This window comes from Gymnodraco acuticeps, unplaced genomic scaffold (genome assembly GCF_902827175.1).
Source record: "Gymnodraco acuticeps unplaced genomic scaffold, fGymAcu1.1, whole genome shotgun sequence".
Classification (NCBI taxonomy): Eukaryota; Metazoa; Chordata; class Actinopteri; order Perciformes; family Bathydraconidae; genus Gymnodraco; species Gymnodraco acuticeps.
In genome coordinates, this window is record NW_022992126.1 from 4,204,069 (window position 1) to 4,227,132 (window position 23,064).

At 42.7% G+C, this 23,064-nt stretch overlaps 1 protein-coding gene across 1 annotated transcript in view; it reads right to left on the reverse strand.

Moving 5' to 3' along the window:
• The window catches only part of ptprdb (protein tyrosine phosphatase receptor type Db), a 165,327-nt gene extending 150,440 nt beyond the window's left edge, over positions 1-14,887 (reverse strand). Inside the window, 2 exon segments of the mRNA XM_034203321.1 lie at positions 14,529-14,640; positions 14,777-14,887. The gene's annotated coding sequence lies outside the window, so the exon portion shown is untranslated.
• Positions 14,888-23,064: the final 8,177 nt, after the last annotated feature.

Here is a 23,064-nt window from a genome sequence, read left to right on the forward strand (position 1 = left end):
GCGCTGTCACGGACACACATAGTGTGAACCTGACCACCAGCGCCAGAGTGTAAAAGCCTGACGATAAATTCAACCTGTTGTGATCAGAGGGCAACATTTGAATATTAAAAGTCACTTTTCAAGTCTGTTGCAGTCACATCATAAATGTATGTTTTGTGACTGTGATTAATGAAGTGTTTAAAGCGTTGTGCTATGTAGCAACATGCTAATTTAGCTGTTTACAATAAAAGCGTCTAGAAGGAGGGGCAAGTTATTGCTAATATGATAACTTTACAAAGTTGTAAAGTCCTCCCTCAAAGGAGTATAAAGTGCTCTGCAGTGTGTTGTGTTGTGTGACTTCCTGGTTTGTATCTCAACTTCTCTCCAGTACCTGCAGCCTCACGCCCACACCAGCCCCATGTGTTGTTTGGATGCAGGGCTATTTTTGGCCGTACAGGATGTGGAGCAGTTGTGCCTTATGAGCAAATTCTTGATAATACAGCTAATATAGATATATGCAGTTAAATATTAACATGAATCTGCAAGTGGAATTAATGTATGTTGTATTCAAATAATATGGAAGTTGTATGTGACAAACTGGATCTTCAAATGTTATTGATTTAATATGTTGTAGCCACATGATGCTTATTTTGTAACCATTCACTATGGTGAATGAATACCTTTAGTAGCACATAGTCCACTCCCCACCATATTGAAATATTTATTTGTTAATAATCTAGTCCAATCAATTGTAGCCTAGAATCTATGTCAACAGTCATACACAATAGTATTTACCAACACCACTAGAAAAATCAAGAGTAAGTTGCGAAACGGTTCATTCTTATTTGGTTCTATAAAGGTTATCCTCACAAATATCCCTGCATCTGTAGATAACGTGAAACTATTTTTGACTTCGGAAGCGTTATTATTTCCGTTTGTATTCATTATTTATTTGTTGTAAGTATTTCTTGTGAACTTTTAATGTAATGTCTGTTGTCTGTATGAGTCGATTTGTTGGCTAATTAGTTTCCCTTTATCTAAGAATACATCTTTTAAAACCAATTAATTTTAATTACATCGACCTATTGTGTTCGAATTAGAGCATAAACGCAAAGTACGGATAGCCCTCAGAAGCACAGTAAGGGAAATGTGCGTCTGTGTGCTGTGAATATATGTTCTCTGCTGAGGCAGTCAGCCTGATCTTTGAAGATGTATGTGTGCGTTTCCTCTTGGGAGCTATTAAAGACTGCGAATGGACTCTTAGTGGAAAGAGTGGTCGCCGGCCAACTCCATCTGTACATGTCCAACCATGAGCTCTATGAGCCCTTCCAATCCGGCTACAGACAGCAACACAGCACTGAGACCGCCCTCATCAAGATCACCAACGATCTCCTCATTGCTGCTGACTCTGGCCGCCTCAGCATCCTCATCCTCCTGGACCTCTCTGCAGCATTTGACACCATCTCTCACAACATCCTCCTCACCCGCCTCTCAGACCTCCTAGGTGTGACTGGCACAGCGCTGTCCTGGTTGACATCCTACCTCAACAACAGGAAACAGTTTGTCTCCATCAATGGCTCAAACTCACCCCCGGCCCCAGTCCACCACGGTGTACCCCAGGGCTCTGTGCTTGGCCCCCTCCTGTTCACCATTTACATGCTCCCCCTCGGCCAGATCATCCGACATCATGGACTCAATTTCCACTGCTACGCTGATGATACCCAACTGTATCTCAGCACCACTCCATCCTCCCAGCTCCCCCCTCAGTCTCTCATCAACTGCCTGCATGACATCAAAACATGGATGTCTTCCAACTATCTTAAGCTGAACAGCAATAAAACAGAGCTCATGGTTGTGGCACCCAAGGCCCTGCTCCAGAAGGTTGGTGACTTCGTCCTCGAGGTCAACGGCTGCTCCATCTCCCCATCTCCTGAAGCCCGCAACCTGGGTGTCATCCTCGACTCCACCCTTTCCTTCCATTCCCACGTCAAATCTGTGACCAAATCGGCCTTTTACCACCTGAGGAACATTGCCAGACTCCGACCGTCACTCTCGGATTCGGTTGCCGTAACCCTAGTGCATGCGTTTGTCACCACCCGCTTGGACTACTGCAATGGTGTCCTGTTCGGGGTTCCCAACAAAACCCTGGACAGGCTCCAGTATGTCCAAAACTGTGCTGCTAGGGTACTCACGCACACAAAGCCGTGGCAGCACATCACTCCCACCCTCATCCACCTACACTGGTTGCCGGTCAAGTCCCACATATCCTACAAAGTCCTCCTCCTTACCTACAAGTCCCTCCATGCCCTTGCCCCCCAGTACCTATCGGACATCCTTCACCCACATGCCCCACCCCGGAACCTGCGGTCCTCAGACTCTGGCCTGCTTACCACCCCCCGCACCAAACTGCGAACCTTCGGGGACAGAGCCTTCAGTGTGGCAGCCCCCACCCTCTGGAACGCTCTCCCTGCGGAGATTCGCAACATCCCCACACTTGACGCCTTCAAAAGGGCCATCAAGTCCCATCTGTTTGCCAAGGCTTTCGGCCCCTAAATCGATCTGTTGTTTTGTCTATCTGACTTTTGTTTTGTTATGTTTGTTTTTGCCCTATTACTTGTAAAGCGACCTTGGGTCCCTTGAAAGGCGCTATATAAATCCAAGCTATTATTATTATTATTAGTGGGTTAAACACATTCACATTGACCCTTCTGCCGCAACTTTAACCCCTCACAAGACCCCCAGAGTTTAACCGTTGGGAGAGTTGGGTTTAACCTGTTAAGCCCCAAGCCTGTTTTCCAGGTCTCAGGCTCGAAAATGACATTCCCAGAACAAATGACCATAACTTCACTTCTAAAAGGGGTAAATTAATAATCTTTTTTCTCAAAGCAATGATAAACCTGTGAGTCGGATGTAGAAGAGTCAGAATCTATATAGATTTTTTTTTATTTTAAAGTAAATTCAGATTGAACATAGTAAAAAATAGTGTGTCAGTCCAAAGAAAAAACATTACTTATAGTGAAAACCACCCTTGAATGATGGGATAGTAGACTAAAAGCTTTAGGAATCCAAACTATAACATTTAATTGTCAGGGTTGAGCGAAGCAGGCAGGACCCAAATGCAGATTTAACAGGAAATACCTTTATTTAAAGGCTACAAGAAAAATACAGAGCTCTTCCCCGTGAACACAGTCAAAAACAAACAAGGATCTCACAAAGACAAACAGAAAACGCAGAACCTAAATGCACACAGGACTAATGAAACAAACAAGACACAGGTGAGGAGGGAGGAGAAAACACAGGGGCACAAGGTGAACACAATCAGGTAATCAGGTAGGAGGGAACACACAGACAGGAAACCAAAGACAGATCTATACAAGGCACAACACAACACAGACAGATCGTGACAATAATAAGTACCCTGTATCAAGATTGATGCAAAACATGTGAAAATTGACCTTTTTAGAGAGATTTAGCAAAAAAAACAACACTTCTGGGGTCATTTGGGTGGATTTGACCTATCTCTGGCCCCCCTTGGTCGATTTTGATGATTGACATCTCTTTTTAACTGTTAGAACCAATGGAATCGAGGGGAAGTTCCACATACACACACACTTTACCAAATAAGGAGTGAGAGTGACGCGTAGCCAGACTACCCAAAACAGGAAGCTGTCATATAGGAGACTATCATTAGCAGCTAATATGAAAACTCAGTTTTTTACATAAAAATGGAATTATGGATTATCAATCATTTTTCAAAGTGACAGACACATTGGATTAACCTATGGATTAACCTTCAGCTGCGTTTTTCTCGTTTTAATGCCATTGAACACAACTTTTGATCAGAATAACAGCAAAAGGTGAGCATATCTCCGTTTTTTGCTACCTAAAGCTATGTCGTGTGTTGTCTGGTTTTTCTTTCCCTGTCGCGAGTTCTAATTTCTCAGTGATGATACTTATATTTCTATAATCTGTGGAATCTCAGCTTGCTAGCAAAGCTTGTTTGTGCATATCCGATAAGTATATTGATCGATTTATACCTAGAGTTCTGTGCTAAGTGCGTTAGAATTGTTTCGCTCAGGGTTCGTTTAGACGCTTCTTGTGAGACTTGTGTTTTGTTTCGGTAATAATGGTTCATATTGTCAGTTAGCTTAGTTTCTTCCCGTTAGGTGAGTATGACACATTCATAGTTTATTACATTTTAAGAAACCCTGAGACACAGTTTAGTGAAAAAAAAGCCCTGTCGGCGGGGGCTATGGGGATTAACAGGTTAAAGCAGAATGTGAGATCTGCAAATCTTCACATTTACCATGGCAGGCAAAATGGTTTCTGGTCAGTGTGAATGTGAGTTTCCCCTGGAACTGACAGCATGAGTTCACTTACTTGTTTCTGTGCCTGTCTGAGTTTGTTAGTCTGTAATAGTAGTGTTTATGTTTGGGTGAGAAACTGAAAAAGAGAGTATGAGAGAAAAGAGTTATATCTGAGCATATAGCTATTCCGCCAAACTATATTCAGAGACTGTTTTTAAAGCTCTTCTTTCTATTCTATACCCCGTTCAAATGTTTCTTTCTCTACTTCGTTCGATGTTCCCATACATAATATTCTCTTTCTCACCCCTTTCTTTCGACCCCATTCTACCATTCCATTTGCTTCCCCTTTCTCCCTCCGCCATCTCCCTGTGTACTGCTCTATCTTCCATCTGCTTCTCCCTCTCTCGCCCCCTTCATCGCTTTCTTTTGGTCTCGTCACCTGACAGAGACAGGATCAAGCAGTAAATCTCCTAAAGCACAGTCATCCACCATCGTTCACACCACAAAGCTGGAGAGATTGGGTGAAGAAAAACGGGAAGACCAGAGAGGGAGACACTGTTAGTTTGTAGAGGAGGAGAACAAAAGATACAAGATAACAAAAAGACAAACAGACACAAAATGGCCCGAGACGCAGGCGGCGGTGAGGGGTGAAACAGACACTGATGGAGGTGATAAAAGAGTGATGGAAGGGAAGAGACAGTGAGGGAGGGAGATAAAGACACAAGCTTTCACATAACTCACAAACATAGTGGACGCGGGTACTCCATCCAAACACACACACACACACACAACACACACACACTTAATGGTGGCAGGATGAGCAACACGATGAAGATCCCCCCCTGAGCCAGAAGACATCCTTCCTGCCCAGGCAAATGGGGGCATGTTGGGCAAAAAGCCTCAATTTAAAGAGGACAACCACTCAGCACATAACACCTCACTTTAACATGTGAGTGTGTGCATGTATGTGTCAGCATATACAGTTATGCATGTGTGAGCCAATGTGATAGTCCTACCTCTCATATTTGTGTTTGCATTTGTGCCAGTTTACACACAGTACTCTGTCCATTTGCACAAGTCTACACTTCATTTAGAGTATCGGTGTTTGTAGGATTGTGTTTCTGTGTGTGGGTGTGTGTGAGTGTGTGTGTGGGTGTGTGTGACAGCGGGCCGGGCACAGTGTCCGTTGCCGTTGGTTTATGACTGCTGAGGTCTGATTACATCGGTGCAACTGGAGGGGTGAGCAGACTGGCGGTTCTATCTGTCTTCTGTGTGGCTGACTGAACAGACACACAGCGAATGGAGATGGCTCAGCCAGAGATACTTGGCCTGTCTCCCAGAGATCTCACAAATACAGCCACATAATGGATTCACACACAAAAAAATCACCAAATTCATAGTTGATTTGCTAGTTCCATGTCCGTCATTGAATTTGATCTCTTTAAGTCGTATCCCTGGTGTGTGGGTAGTATTGAGGTTTTCTTTACAGGTTTACATCCATGTATTATCACATTTATTATACATGTCCTACATTTTTGAATGAAACAATGAATGTGTCCAGTGGTCCCTCAAAATCAAGTTAGAAAAATCTTTTATATAATAACATTTCATCATTCTGCTCATACCTGAGTGTTTTAGGAGGCTGCCAGTATTGTCAGAAGCATATAAGTCCTGATTTATGCTGCTGATCCAAAAGAACATGACCTGAATGCATTTATTGGTGAATTACATTTCACAAGTCAGGACGAGTGCGCAATATATATATCCTACAAGTTAACAGCTCCCACTAAAACTTTCCTTTAAACAGTATAAAACCTTCTAAACGGCTATTCTGTTCAAATTTGCTATCACTGTTTCAATGCCTATTTTAACTTTTTAACCCATGCTTTCTTACAGCATATCTAAATATATATATATTTGTATTATCAATAGTTTTGTCCAATCACCTATCCAACTTAATAAGATTCCTTTCTAATTGGAAGGAATTGGTAAAAAGAGAAAATATAACATTGGATCAAAAACATTGTCATTTTATTTTCTTGAAGAAATTATTTTTGAATTACTGCAGCATAAAACATTTTCAATTCAGTTTTGCAAAACGGTATTATGTTTACAATTTTTTCCCACTGAAATGTGCTGGTTAGAATGACTGAGAACATGTTATATCTTCACTATGAGTTAAATTTGAGGGATCTTTGAATTTTCCTTTTGATTTTGATGGTAAGTATTGTTGTCAAAATATATTACAATGTTTGCGTCTGCGAGTTTAAATATAATTTTACAATTTAGAGAACAGAGAGGTTTAAGAAACATTTTCCTTTTAGAAAAAGTTGATTCTCAGAGATGCAGTCACTGAACCAAACTTTTCTGTATTGAAATGACATTTTGGAAAGTGTAAAAGGTTGAAATATATTTCACATCAGGAAAATGCTTTGTTCTCCTGAAGTAGTTAGGAAAGTAAGTTTGGTACTTTTTTAGTTTGTTTCCAATTTTCCTGGGATAATGATGTCTTACTATGTTTTTTAGGCAAACTAGTTTGCAACGAGTGTTTATGTTATGAAAACTCTTAAATCATTATCATCCTTGAAAATCTCATTTCTGGCTGATTTATATTCTAATTAATTCAAGGTTTTTGCTTTAAAGAGAGTCTGATCTTTATATAGAATGAGGCAGTGTTTAAAGGTGTTCTTGCCACAGTGGTTTGTATATAATACTCAGAGGGATAGGGCAGATGTAGCATGCTTTATCTTGTTACTGCTGTAAGTGTGCACTAGTACAAAGCCCGCTGAGAGAGGGAGAAGTGACAGAGAGGGGGGTGGGTAGATATGGGGAAGGAGGGGGGGGGGTATATGGCAGAGAACAAGAGACTACTAGATGTTGTTACATTTATTGAGAGGGAGCTAAGCCCTTTGCGCTATGGGAATTTGAAGCGGAGAGAGGAGAGCGACAGAGAGGGGGCCGTAGATGGGTGTGCGTGAGAGACTGACACTATGAAAGATGTGACTTAAGAAGGAAAAGAAGAAAAATAAATAGACATGAAACCCAGAATGATTTAGAGCCTGGTGGAGGATGGAAAAGAGACAGCAACAGACAAGAGAAAGAGGTGGAGAGATGGACAGTGATGTATAGGTGTGCCGGGCAGTCAGTGCATAAAGCTCAGAGTGACTCCCAAGTGTATGGAATTAGAGAAGAACAATGTGGCGTAAAGCGATTGGGGAGTCTCAGATGCCTGATGCTCTTCCTGTTCACTTCGAGAAGATTCCCCCTCAGCCGGACCCTATAGTGTCTGTTTGTGTGTATTTAAGAGAGAGTAAGACACAAAAAGAGAAAACGTAGGGAGAAAAATAAAGTAAATTAAGAAGATAATGAGGGAAAAGGGGGGGAGGGCATGTGTTGATGTGTGAATGTGTGGCAATGCACGTGAGTGTGTGTGAATATTATATCTAAGTGTGTGTATCTGATGCTATGCGAATCCTAAATGTGGATGAAAACCAAGGCTTTGAGCCCCATCTGAGCACTGTATGGGGACTCTGAGAAGCTTTCATGTAGACGTTCTTTCTCACACACACACACACACACACACACACACACACACACACACACACACACACACACACACACACACACACACACACACACACACACACACACACACACACACAGCATCCCCTCATGCCTTCTGTTCTAAATTTACACCTAACATGAGAACAGAAGAACGGGGGAGGAGGCAATGATGAGCAAGGTAAAAGAGTGAAGAAGGAGGGTGGAGGATGAGCGGCAAAGGACAGAAGTAAGCAGACAGCGGGTGGGGCAACAGGAGAAGGGTGGAGAGAAGCTGCACAGGAAACAAGCACAGCAGAGGTGAGAGAAGAAGTAGCGATAGTAATGAGGAAGAGGCTAAACTAAAAGAGTTAAAGATGAGATGAGAGGAGAGGAGCCAAATTTGATTTAAACAGCGGGCAAGAGAGATGGAGAGAGTTCGACAGATAGGGAGGGAGGGAGGGAGGGGAAGGACAGCGGTATATTAGTCAAGGTGTCCAGTCTATCTATTGCCTGCTGTGCAATACCACCCCTCTGATTTACTCGGCCGAGTGACTGATGAGAGACAGGATGAGAAGGAGGGATGCAGGGAAGAAGGGATGAGAGAGGAGGGAGGTCTCGCTACGAACGTTTAGGCCAAATTAACGGCACCTCATAAATTAGACTAACAGCCAAAGTGGAGGGGCTGGTGGGGAGGGGCTGTGGATGCGTGTGTGTGTGTGCAAGTGTGTCTCTGTGTACACAAGTATGTATTTGTTGTGCATGTATGTGAATGATGACATGTCAAGAGGGAACAATTTGAACCAGTGCAAACAGATTACTCTCTGATAAAGTAGCGATATCCCACCGTTCACTCATACAAACACAATCTTCCCTTGATTACTGCACACGCTGAAGCGTTCTCTCCTGCATGATGCGCTCATAAACTCAAGCAGCAGGGAGATGTTACATATTTTTAAAAGGTTTTGCTAAGGCGAAGGAAATGAAAGGAAAATGTGAATGCTGACTAGGGCTGCTCAATTAATCGTATTTTAATCGTGATTACGATTATGGCTTGCAACGATTACGAAAATAACGTAATCGAAATAAAACGATTTTTTTATTATTATTTTTTTTTTTTGGTTTTTCAGTTGAATTCTACGTAAAATTCAGGGTAATCAACTGTTAAAAACATACTGTTCACATTTTTTTCTCCAATAAATGGATGTTTTCAAAGTCAATGAATAATCGCATTTAATAATCGCAATTACAATTATTGACCCAAATAATCGAGATTAAGATGTTTGCCATAATCGAGCAGCCCTAATGCTGACAGAATGAATTTATTTTTTAAAATGTTTTTAAGAATACCACAACATTTCCCTCTCTTTAACGAAGTGACCTTGCAGTCTAAACATATAAAATGTGGGACACAGGACACAAATCCCACTCTAGAGTCCTATAAGCTTGGTATGGCCAAATTCCCCTTCTTTCCTCTCTTCATAGATTGGAAAAAAAAACCTGAATCCAATCCAGGCAGAATTACATTACCTCCATTTGTCAAAGCAATTACAAGTATATAACATGTTTTGTAGAAGGCACGGTTACTGAATGAGAAAATTCCTTTTAGCTTCATACAATTTTCATTCCCTTGGAGACAGCTCTTTGCTGTATGTATGTATGTTGTTACCGTTCAAGCTACACGTAGCACAAATCCCCCCTGTGGACGTTATTTATGTTACTCCCTTTAAATTCCAAATAAATGTTAACTCTGTCAGAAGTGCAGGCACTTGGCGATCGCCGTGTGATTACAGCAGTTCTTGACTGAGTGAGATACTAATACAAACACACACACAAACACACACACACACACACACACACACACACACTAACTCAACCGCACACCAATCTTGGCAGTGCAGAGTTGATGCTCAGAGTGATTAAAGTGGCGTGCCTCTGAGTGTGTCACCTGGGTGCTGCTGTATCTTAAATCAGGACAGTGGGGCTCAGATTGGGTATTGACTGGCCTGCAGAAGTCTCCATCCATCACGCTGAGAAACGATAGCACAGAGGCAGCCCTGATGTACCCATATACCACTGATGTTGCTCACTGGCTTGCTGAGGTGACGTAAGGTTAGGGTTATGGCACAAACTGTTATTTATGTTGCGTGGTAAGCAGGCAGATGTGGACTGACAGGCAATGCGTCAAGATATGGATAAACCCGTGTTCAGAAGATAACACAAAGGCAGACACACCTGTGACAAACACTGGATGACAGACACATATGCTCAGATGTGCAGCACTTATCGCTAGAGATAAGACTTCCTTTGCTGTCTCTCACTACCAATGATACACACACACACACACACACACAGACGTACCACTCGGTTTTGAGGGCCTGAGCAGCATCTTTTGACTGTGTGCCTAATGATAATAAATGAGCCATCATGGATGGGGAGGGAGACACTAAGTCATCCCCTTCATCGACAGGAGTAAGACTGGGAGCCCCAAGGTCACCCCACTGTCAGCATCACTCTCCCTAACGACTGCTCGCTCGCTCACATGCACAAATTCATACATGCACACATTCATACATGTGCACATACATACACACACACACACACACACACACACACACACACACACACACACACACACACACACACACACACACACACACACACACACACAACACACACACACACACACACACACACACACACACACACACACACACAGACAAAGCGGCAAAAAGTGCACCATGCCATGTCCAAACTTAAGCACACATACATACGCACATGCTGGAGACCTCATGGCGAAACATACTTCAAGAAACTCAGATGTATTTATTTTCAAGATAATCCCTTACATTTCTTGGTCATTTTGACCAAAGAATAATCTCTGTCAGGGGCAATAAAAGTAGAAAAATGCAGCATTTAACATAAAAGCAAAGATAAGCTGAAAGTCAGAAATAGTTTTATAGCACACCTTTTTTAAGTTTAGTTTTATCCTATCTCTTGCTTAATATCATTCAGAGTTACCCCTAGGTTAGAAACCTGTTTTCTACTTTGAGTTTTAATTTAGAAAAAAGGAGAAAACCCATTTGAACCCATCAATAGGAAGTTATTTGCTTGCTCTCAAAGCATGATTTTTTTATACATTACCAACCCGTGACCTCACCAGTAAGTATACATAATATCACCAGCCAGCGTTTCCCCTTTAGCTAAATAGAACCAGATCAGATCAGCTGAGGAAGACAAGCATAACAGAATCATGTCTTTAGAAAACCCCTGACCCTCCTGATTTCCAGCCCTCTCCCTAATGAGCTGCCACGCATTGTCCTCTCTCAGAGGCACAGATCTGAATTCAAATCCTGAAAAGGGGGGCCAAGTCAATTCCTCCAGTCAAGAGACACAAACTAAGTCCAAACAAGTGAATGTTATTAATGCTGTACTAAAAATGTAAGTTTGTGGGAGAGAGGAGGCATCGGAAGACGCGTTGAAGAAATGAACAGGAGGGTAGCGCCTTCACTTTCAACTGTGGGAATTATTTTCACACACACACGGGCACATAGATTACACAACCACACACATGCATTGGGCACACACACACACACACGCACAGGTTGCAAGTTTAGACTGTAGCTGTAGAAAGCTAATTTGCACCACATTGAAATGCATCTCAATTAAAGAGAAACACATCGAGGTGCCAGGGGAGGAGAGATGTGAGAGAACGGGAGGGAGGAACGGGGTGTGAAACAGATAGTGTGGGAGAGTATGAGAGTAATAGAAAGGGAGGGGGGAGTGAGCTCAACTGTATTTGGCAAGGAAAGAAGGGAGGGAGAGAGAAAGAGAGAAGGAGAGATAGAATGTTTTCATCTCCCTCTCTTGGAAAAACTTCTCATTTTGGGATGAATCAGATTTAGAAAGGGTGTTAGGAGGTTGAGGCGCAGCTAAAATCCTAACTAACTTCAACCTCGTTAACACCAGCTCTTTGGTGTGATGCCAGCTCACCAGGGCTGTCCCTCTCAAACTGTGTGTGTCTGCGGGTATGTGTATGTAGTCAGATATTTTTAAGCCCAAGGCCGTGTACTGCTTGACAGAAGGGATGGATACCTACAAGACACAATAGGGTTTCACCTGAGTAAGTAGTGTAACTGCAGGCCTGCAATAATGTGATTTTGGTATTTTGAGAATATGTTGAACAATTTGTCACCTTAAAAAAATAATGAGTACATTAAGTGTGTAAGTGCCTATTATGTGTGATTTTGTAAGTGTGCGTCCGAGAGAACAAATAACAACCGGAGGAAAGAAACACACAGATACACAAACACACACACAATCTGTCACATGGAAAAAATCAGGATTGGCTTTGTATTCCGCCACCATTTTTCCCGGACTGTCATGTTCTTAAGACTGTGATGATGCTGCCAGCCCACCATCTCAACAACAACACCAAATACAAGTCGATTCATTCTTTCATGCTGTCAAAAGATACTCAACGTGTCTACTTTCTTGCAAAAGCCCCTTAACCCGGTGTTTGCCTCTGTTTCAATATAAGTCATGCAGCTCTTATAGTGAAGAGCATTCTGGGAAATTAAGTCCTTTTGATATTGTTCTGGTGTAAGATACAGCACCTGACTACAGTAATGTTTTATCATCAACGTTATTACATCATTATCATTATGATGTAGTGTCCCTTATCAGTTTTTGTGATGATCAGATTTTTAAGAGCCAGATCACTGTCATCATCATCTTGACTGCCATCAGCGACACCATGTCAGCACATCATCTGATAAGACATCACCTAATTTTCACCTGGCGAAAAACTGATGGGGTCGTCTAGGCTAAATAATTACTTTGTTGCATGATTGCCTGGCCATGCCAACAATGAGATGCACATCTCTACAATAGCATTTGTGAGAATGGCAGACTGAAACCCTTCTGAAGAGAGAAGAGCAGGTACATTGAGATGGGAAGACACAGGGCACTCTTCATTTCAAATCAATTTCCTTTGATATATAGCTACGTTTACATTTAATATAGCTAGAAACATGAGATAAATTCTGCTTTTGTGATCATATTCTCCTCCACTCTCACCTTTAGCTTTTTGGGCCACTGAAAAACCGAGGAGAGAAACAGTGCGGTATGAGGGACCTGCTGTTGTACAGGAAGATACCTGAGTTATGAGACAGTCTCATTTACACTTCTTGTAAGAAGCTGGTCTTGTTAGGTCATCCCTTAGCCTCCCCTTGTTTGTCTTACAGTCACATCGCTAAACAAAAAAAAAGTATCAGCCTTCTTTTATATAAATCTCAGACTGGTGACAAGCATGTCAAAGCCTGGAGAACCTACTGTGTATCAGTGAAGGCACTGACAGCTAAATATATAAATATATAAGCTAAAAGAAAAACTGCTTACATGGGTTTTCCTCTTCCTCCAATACTTTGAGTTAGCATAATCTCTCCCTCTCCCTCTCTCTGTCCCTCTTTTCTTTCTGCTCACTTATTCTTTACTTGCATACACATGACTGAGCAAAGCTGGCACACACACCTACTCACACACAACACACACACACACACACACACACACACACACACACACACACACACACACACACACACACACACACACACACACACACACACACACACACACACACACACACACACACACACACACACACACACACACACACACACTAAGACATACACATTCCTGGGTACATGCTTCACAATGACAGCCCCATACTGTACATGGACAATAAAACACATCAGCAAACTACTCAGACAACCTCCACAAGCACTTTCTCATGTCCTCTGTTTCTTAACAGTGCCTCAATCTGCCCTTGATGACACTGCTTATGAGCTTTAAAGCAGCTCTCTGTTGTGTGCTGACTGATCGACTTGTCATTACATTAAGTAGGGGCTCTCTATTAGTGCAAATGGTGGCACATAACCAGATAATCGGCTGTGGACAGCAAGTGTGGCTATGTGGGAGGTGAGATGCTAACGGATGGTGTGTGGGAGAGTAATGTTTTATGTTGGAGGAAGTGTGATATCTCCATTATAGACAAGCTTAATTGATAAACAGGACAATAAAAGCATCAAATGGCCCCATAGATTTCTGCCTACAGCACAGCCAGCAGTACTGTAGGATGTCAGTAACACTATAAATATGATGGGGAGTAATGGCAATGATAATAATAGCATATCAAGTAGAGGATTAAGAACGATATCAGACATAATTGAAGAGAAATAAAAGAGTAATAAAACCCCTCGTAAAATAAGGGGAGCCGAGCTTCCCTGAGGGATCCCTCAAATGTTTCTTTCTTCTCACACCCCTCACTCCTATAATCTCTCCTCAACTCCCTCACCCCGGCCCGGCTCTACTTTACTCAATTCACCCTTCGTGGTAGGAATACTGACTGATAATTGTCACAAATGGCCACGTTTAATTACCATGCATAATGGGCTAACATTTTAAAGACAGGAGCGAGAAAGCTTCGCCACCACGCGGGCTTTCTTTCAGCTCCGGGCTTTCAAGAGCAAACAAATCATGTAACGCTATTTTAAGTGTGATTTAAAAGAAGACAAAAGTGCCCGGGTATTTTGGACACGCCCGTTTCAAATCATTAAAACAAAGCCACATGGGACACTTTACCGTTTCCCGGAGATTGTCAAATGATTAAACAAGGTAACATTTCGGTAAAAGTGTGCTCACCAGAATGTACGGATCAGAGCTCGGTGTACGGAGAATCCCGAGGAGTTTCCCTGTCTTTCTTCACCCCAAGTTGAAGGCAGCGATCAGACGCGCTCCCACAGTCCCGACTGAACTGCAAAAGGAAAAGGTAAAACCACATTGAGAGAAAGCACGTCAGCCTCTCAACATCCCGGGCGGTAATCGAGGTCAACCACCCAAAAAGTACATCAATAATTACACACGTTTATCCCACTAATCCGGGACTGTACCTCTTAAACGCGCCGGGATGACCACCATTGAACGAGACGGAAAAAGGACCAGGCAAGGCAGCGGCTGTCAGATTTGACTTCAAACTGATGCTGACGATGCGCACCGAGATAAGCTCCGGAGGAGGGGAAGAGGGGAGGGGGAGGGAGAGAGAGAAAAAAGAGAGGGATGGAGAGCAGGGGTGCAGACAGATTTAGAGAATTGAATTAAACAATCCAAAACTTAAAAGTTATTCAACTAGGTCAAGATATGAAACACAAAGGACCTAAAATGAATTATACCACATTAATTCATGAAAAATCCCAATGTTACAGAAACTCTCAAAGGTTTATGGTTGCAATACAATACTATAATTCCTGTAGAGTCAACATGCCCTGAGGCTAACAGCCACAAGCAAGACGGGGGTCCTGCTGCCACACACACAGATGTATTACAATAAATGCACCGCATGTCTTTCAGATGTTTTAGGCGGCTTACTTGCATCAAGAAAGAAGATAATTTGAACATGAAAATGGCAAAAAGAAGGAGACAGGATGATAACTGCAAACAACATTTACAATTATGCTTTACAAAGCAGCATCCTCAAAGATGCTTTCAAAAGATGACCGGAGACTTTTTGGCTCCCAGCCAGACTTACAGTACCTCTGGTGGCGCCGGCATATCTAGAGACTCGCAGCATTTGCAGTGTTTATCATCCACACATTCATTTGGTGAAAACCACAAATTCAAGATTCCTTTTGATAAATGGATTGCTACAAACGAGTGACTGAATACACAAATGCTTATAAGGTTTATTTTTAAGGCAGTAGGCCTATTGGGCCACATTTTTCTAAACTAAGACCATTCTTTGGACATGTTTTTAGAAATGAACACACTTTTTGGATTAAAGCCTTTAATCAGTAGTAAAGTAGTAAGACCATATGTGCTCTTTTACACAACACATTTTTTTAATGCAGGGGCAGTTGTTTAGGCCAATCATTGACTACTTAAATTGAGATAAGTTTACATCTGGGGGGCTTACCACCTCAGCTATTATTACCATGAAGGAAACCCTACTAGATTATAAGAAAGACAGACAGAGAAAAAATAAATGCAAACAAACATGATATATGTCAAGTACGGTATATCTGTGTGTGCGTTAAAACAAATTACACTTACAAAACTTTGTATGATAAAGTACTGTAGGCAACATATGTAATGTAAAACATACAAGGATGTCTGAAAAGTTAAACTCAAATATGAGACAGGTGATACTTGTGGAGTTAAAAAGGTAAGAAAAATGCGTAGTTTTAATATTTAATTAACAAATAACCATATTTTTTTTACATAAGACCACAATACCAACCACATAGGTATTTTATTTTAATTTTATTATTTTTGTAATTCCACTTTCAAACACATCCTGCAGGCAGACGGTTCTTGTCCCACTCCTAAATATCATCTTTTTCATTACCGGCCATCTTGACGGCTTGGTAAATGCAGCGACTCACAAATTAGTGGTGTCAGGCTTCTCAACACTCTCCGGCCTGACACAATAGAACAAATATATATAGGCTACTACAGGAGAAAGAGGAGAGAAGATGGATGAAGTGAGTAGAAAAAGGGCAAAGGTCAGGGTGAGATCCGTGCATGGGCGTCACAGCCATTATATGAGGATGGGACAAGTCCCCCCCCACTTTTTCAAATGATTAGTTTAGACCCCCCCACTTTTACTATGCGGAAAGTCCGTGAATCGGTCTATCCACTCGCCGCACTTTGTAGAGCGCTGTGTCAGTGCTTCACTATCAAATCCATTCCACTTGCTTATTGAGAGAATGCCCAAAGCAATGAAACTCCGTAGGCCTACCATGTTTTCACTGCTACTTTGTACCAAGGCAGATTCTCACATAGCGCGCGCATGTTCAAGGAGTGTTGCCATAGGTGAACAGCTCAGGGGCCTCATTTATAAAGGGATATACGCTCAAAAAATGGCGTACGCCAGTTTCTACGCAATGTTTGCGATTTATAAAATACTAACTTGACGGGAAAACGTGCGGTCCTCCACGCAAACTCTAACCCATGCGTACGCACTAAGCACAACAACGGGAGAGACGAGAAACTGCGACACCGTTGGCAGAAGGAAGAATGGAGAGAAATATGTGGAAATAATACCATAAACAAAATGTTACCTCTCATTTATCATATCAAGAATTCATTTTCAAACATTGATTAAAGCCAATCTTAAAATGATTAAACAAACGCCTGCTGAGACTCCTCAGTGCACACAAACACATAACTTGGAGAAATAAATATATACGGATATGTTATTTAAAACCACCTCGAATATGTTGTGTTAATGTTATGAAATGTTTTCTCATAAATTATGTGGTTTTGCATTTCTATAGGTTGTACGAGCATGGTTTTATATACTAGCATGTTTAATCATGTATTATGCCGTTTGCTAAGACTTGATAAGTCGCTCATAAAACACAGGAGGTATGGAAACTAAGAACACCATATGTGGTAAATTGTACAGCTAATATAAGTTATATTAGCTGTACAATTTACCACATATGGTGTTCTTAGTTGCTGGAATTGGGCCGGTACTCACCGGTACGCAGTACCGGCACTTCTGGTTCTGACCCATGGAGTACCGGCACTTCTTGCTCAGTACCGGCATGCTGGCGGTACTCCGGTACTCATGCACCGTGCCAGTACTCAACACTCTCCCGCCGTTCTTATTATACATCCATATATATATATATACAGCCGCCCGGTACTCAGTAGATGCGTCATGAGGTGCCGAACGGACATTCTCATCGCTCTAACCGCTGGAGTTTCACAGCGGCTGTCAGCTGTTTACTCCTGTCATTCAAACAGAACGTGCTGGAGAGGGGGCGGGGCTTATCTTCTCCATGTAAATACTGTGGTGGAAACGACTATGTCAAAATTAACCTATTTGACCGTGATTTAATAGTAATACACGTTTCAAAATAATAATAATAATAATAATGCCGAAGTAACAACATACTGAAAACTGTTAGTAAAACCATGTTTTAATGCTTTACAATTTACATACCTAGATGCACGTGTGTTGTGTTTATGCAGTGCAACTCCCACCCAGTGGGTGGCTATGTAGAGTGATAGAACAGAGCAGGCACGCCCCCGAGAGAAGGAAAGCAAGTCACGTCACAAATTAGCATTTCTAAAATGTTAGCGTGGATTAATAAAGTGCAAAAAGACAGCGGTTGTCGCCGGAAGAAACTTCAAATACAGAGAATGCTGTGCCTGTGTTGGAAATTGTGTCTGATGGGGAGCTTTCTTTGGTTGATCCTCCTGCTCCAAGTTCTAGTGCATTAGCATTAGCACTAGCTCCGCCGCCTCCTCCAGAGCCTCTAACGTTAGCTGCTGCTGGCTCAACTGCCACCACCAACACCGGGCAAAGCGATGCACCTGACTGCTGGACAACGGACCAGGTGCAATATTTTTGCAAGACCAATGCATGGCTCCTTCTTAAAGATAAGAAGCTAGGATGTCGGATATGCAGAGATGTCAAATCTTTGGGAATACACACTGGACAAGGACTGAAACTGTCAACTGAATGGGGTGAGTGTGCAGTGTCTCATTTCGGTGTTGACAAGGGCAAACAACAAGCTAGCCTGAGAAAAAAAATCAAAGAACATAAAGAATCACAAGCCCATGTAAAAGCTGCTGACATCCTTACATCTGCTTCACGTGAAACTATTCAACATCAAGTGCAGTCTATGCATAAATCTGAATTAGACACCACTATCAGAGTTTTTCGAACGGCATATAAAATTGGCAAACATAGCCGGCCATTCACAGACATGCCAATTGATTTGAATGTACAGAAACTGAATGGGCTGAACGTGGGCAGGGTTTTGCACTCCAATAAAACCTGTGGCGAAATCATCGACCACATAGCTCATGAGCTGAAGAAAAAAATGGCAAAAGACATTACAGAAAACCAAAGAAAACTCTGTGTTTTGGTCGATGAATCTACCACTATTAGTGGTAAAACGGTGCTTGTTGTGTGTCTACGCTCAGCATTAGCTGATGCTGAGCCCGAAACGTTTTTTTGGGAGCTGATCGAGTTGGATGGAACAACGGCTGATGACATCACAAAGGCGTTAATGGAGTGTCTTGGAAGAGATTTTAACGAGGACTTTTTAGGTCAGTGTTTCGTTTCTTTTGCATGTGATGGGGCTTCAGTCATGCTAAGGAAGAGAACAGGCGTTGCTACCCAGTTGTGTAGTAAATTCCCAAGCCTGTTTGTGTGGCACTGCTCCAATCATCGTCTAGAGCTGGCAGTTGGGGATGTGGTCAAGGAGGTCTCAGGGCTCAATCATTTCCAGATCTTTTTTGACAAACTCTATTCCTTGTTCCATGCCTCCCCCAAAAATCAGAGGCAGTTAGCGCAGTGTGCGCAAGCAGTCGGACAGCGTCTCCTGGTGATAGGGCGTGTTTTTGTCCATCCGCTGGGTGGCTTCAAGTGAAAGGAGCGTCAGAGCAGTCTGGGAAAACTACCGAGTGCTTCATGATCACTTCACAAATGCTGCAAACGACACGAGCAGGGATTCCAGAGACAGAGCAAAGTACAAGGGCCTGGATGATGTGCTCACATCTGCAACGTTTGTCAGCAATCTGGGACTGATGTACGATGCGCTCACAGAGCTCAGCGACCTCTCTCGGCAACTCCAAAAAAGAGAGATGACACTGCCTACAGCAGATAGGCTCTTAACTCGAGAAATACGAGTTTTTGAATCCATGCTCACCATGCCTGGCCCACACATGACTACAGTTCATACAGCTCTAGCTGAGAAGTCCTTCAAGGGTGTTGCCCTGCGTGAGAATGGCAGGCTTGTACAGATTCATGCAGGTCAGTTTTTCCGCAGTATGGTAGAGAATCTGAGACACAGAATGACTTCCACAACCTCCTCTCATGTCAGCACAAGAGAAATCCCATTACATGGCCGGGAGGCCCGGGACAATCAGCTAATCCAGGACATGAAAGTTATCCATCCTGGAAGTTGGCCTGAAGAGGAGTTAGACGTACAGTATGGGGACGTAGAGGTGCTACGTTTGTGCGAAGTGCTGAAAGTGGACAGAAGAGAGACTGTTCAGGGCTTTCGCGAATACAAGGAAACCAGGGCATCCCGTACACCTGCTGCCATGGAGCCTCTACTGAAAGCAGTCCGAACCATCGCTGTCTCCACTAGTGAGTGTGAGCGGGCATTCAGCTGCATGAACGATATCCTTACTGCAAAAAGGAATGCTCTCTCTGTCAGCCGACTGTCCAGCCTGGTTTTCATTAAATGTAATGGACCATCACTAGGACAGTTCAATCCGGAACAGTATGTGAGGTCCTGGCTGGCAAAGGGAAGGAGAAGTGCTGATGAAAGAGCCTGTCCAGCTCCAGCCCCTGATACTGATGTCCCCAAGGCCTTCTGGAGCCTTTTCTAACAATGTGAAGTATATTGCAAAGCAGCTCACCCAGTGAGAAGACTTTTGGCATAATGTGCCGATTTGTACAGATCCTGGAGATAGAAGGACTTCAGACCAACCAGGGAGTTATCTGATCAGCTTGGTGTTCAATGTAACTCTTTACCATGGCTCAGACTTTGTTACTTGCAGTTACAGTTTCTCATTTTAGATTGTGCAAATTTTGCATTTGTTTTTACATGTTCTTTGTTCATGCTCTTTATCATTTTTCTGAGTTGGAAAGTTAGATTGCATCATAGTTTACTTTATACATATTTGTATTCTTCAGTGGTGAAGTATATTGCAAAGCAGCTCAGCTATGTGAGAAGACTTTTGGCACTTTTTCGTTTTTCGTTTTCTGAGTTGGAAAGTTAGATTGCATTCAAAATGTACAGAAATACTTAATTTTGTTAAAGCTTTTTATAAAAAATGCTTCTGACCAGAGCTTTGTTTCCTTGTCATTAATGTTGAACACCACCAGAGGGGCTCTCACCTGAAAGGTCTCTGCTTCATGTGTCTTCAGCAGAAGATCTAGACTTTGATTGCTATATTTTCAGTTAATATTGACCTTACTGAGCTTTAGCCATATCCGCTGCCTATCATAAAAAATGTTAAGTACAGTGAACCTTTCTAAAATATACAGTAGTAAAGAGACAAACCCACCAGCATTATAGTAGCCAAATTCTTGTTTGTGGGCTGTATATATAAAATTGACTTGAAAAAGTTGCTGATTTTAGAGTACTGGCACCTTTTTCATTCCAATTCAAGCACTGAATATAACACAACACATTAGTTGTATTTCCTTTAACTGGTGGATATAGAGTTGCTGCAGTGGAGACGCTGCGCACAGCTGATCGACAGCTGGAACACAAACCACCAAATACGAAAACATAATTCAGATCCAGTCGTCATGACTCCACTCCGGAGGGATTCCCCGATCATGTTTTACAGTCTCTCATCAAGGGGGTGTCTCCTGTCCCCGGTACAAACCAAGCCCCCAGATGAAAATATTCGTGCTGGCCAAACGGCGGTACTACACTTCCGTTTGGTTGCCAGGCCCGGAAACACTTTTTCCCATTGACTTACATGGGGAAAGAGTGGTCTGTAACTCGTTGGATAATTTTTTTAAAACTAAATAAACTACCCAGTATGAACACTTGTATAGTCCTTATTAAAAACATTCGTTCCTCAAGTTGTAAAAATGTGCTAATAACGTTATTCTGAGAGTTATTTCCCTCTGCATTATGAACGCGCATCTAACCCACGGGACCGCGCCGCCCGGCACATTCATGTTACGTGTCCCGACCAATCAGAGCACACTGCTCACAGGGAGGGTGGGGGCTGGAGCTATTGGAGCTACAACGAGCCGTTGATTGATTGATTGTTTGAAAAGTTTATTAACAGCTTGTATATTGGGTACAGTACAGTCAGTGCTGGAATTGGGCCGGTACTCACCGGTACGCAGTACCGGCACTTCTGGTTCTGACCCATGGAGTACCGGCACTTCTTGCTCAGTACCGGCATGCTGGCGGTACTCCGGTACTCATGCACCGTGTCAGTACTCAACACTCTCCCGCCGTTCTTATTATACATCCATATATATATATACAGCCGCCCGGTACTCAGTAGATGCGTCATGAGGTGCCGAACGGACATTCTCATCGCTCTAACCGCTGGAGTTTCACAGCGGCTGTCAGCTGTTTACTCCTGTCATTCAAACAGAACGTGCTGGAGAGGGGGCGGGGCTTATCTTCTCCATGTAAATACTGTGGTGGAAACGACTATGTCAAAATTAACCTATTTGACCGTGATTTAATAGTAATACACGTTTCAAAATAATAATAATAATAATAATGCCGAAGTAACAACATACTGAAAACTGTTAGTAAAACCATGTTTTAATGCTTTACAATTTACATAGCTAGATGCACGTGTGTTGTGTTTATGCAGTGCAACTCCCACCCAGTGGGTGGCTATGTAGAGTGATAGAACAGAGCAGGCACGCCCCCGAGAGAAGGAAAGCAAGTCACGTCACAAATTAGCATTTCTAAAATGTTAGCGTGGATTAATAAAAGTGCAAAAAGACAGCGGTTGTCGCCGGAAGAAACTTCAAATACAGAGAATGCTGTGCCTGTGTTGGAAATTGTGTCTGATGGGGAGCTTTCTTTGGTTGATCCTCCTGCTCCAAGTTCTAGTGCATTAGCATTAGCACTAGCTCCGCCGCCTCCTCCAGAGCCTCTAACGTTAGCTGCTGCTGGCGCAACTGCCACCACCAACACCGGGCAAAGCGATGCACCTGACTGCTGGACAACGGACCAGGTGCAATATATGGCAAAAGACATTACAGAAAACCAAAGAAAACTCTGTGTTTTGGTCGATGAATCTACCACTATTAGTGGTAAAACGGTGCTTGTTGTGTGTCTACGCTCAGCATTAGCTGATGCTGAGCCCGAAACGTTTTTTTTGGGAGCTGATCGAGTTGGATGGAACAACAGCTGATGACATCACAAAGGCGTTAATGGAGTGTCTTGGAAGAGATTTTAACGAGGACTTTTTAGGTCAGTGTTTCGTTTCTTTTGCATGTGATGGGGCTTCAGTCATGCTAGGGAAGAGAACAGGCGTTGCTACCCAGTTGTGTAGTAAATTCCCAAGCCTGTTTGTGTGGCACTGCTCCAATCATCGTCTAGAGCTGGCAGTTGGGGATGTGGTGAAGGAGGTCTCAGGGCTCAATCATTTCCAGATCTTTTTTGACAAACTCTATTCCTTGTTCCATGCCTCCCCCAAAAATCAGAGGCAGTTAGCGCAGTGT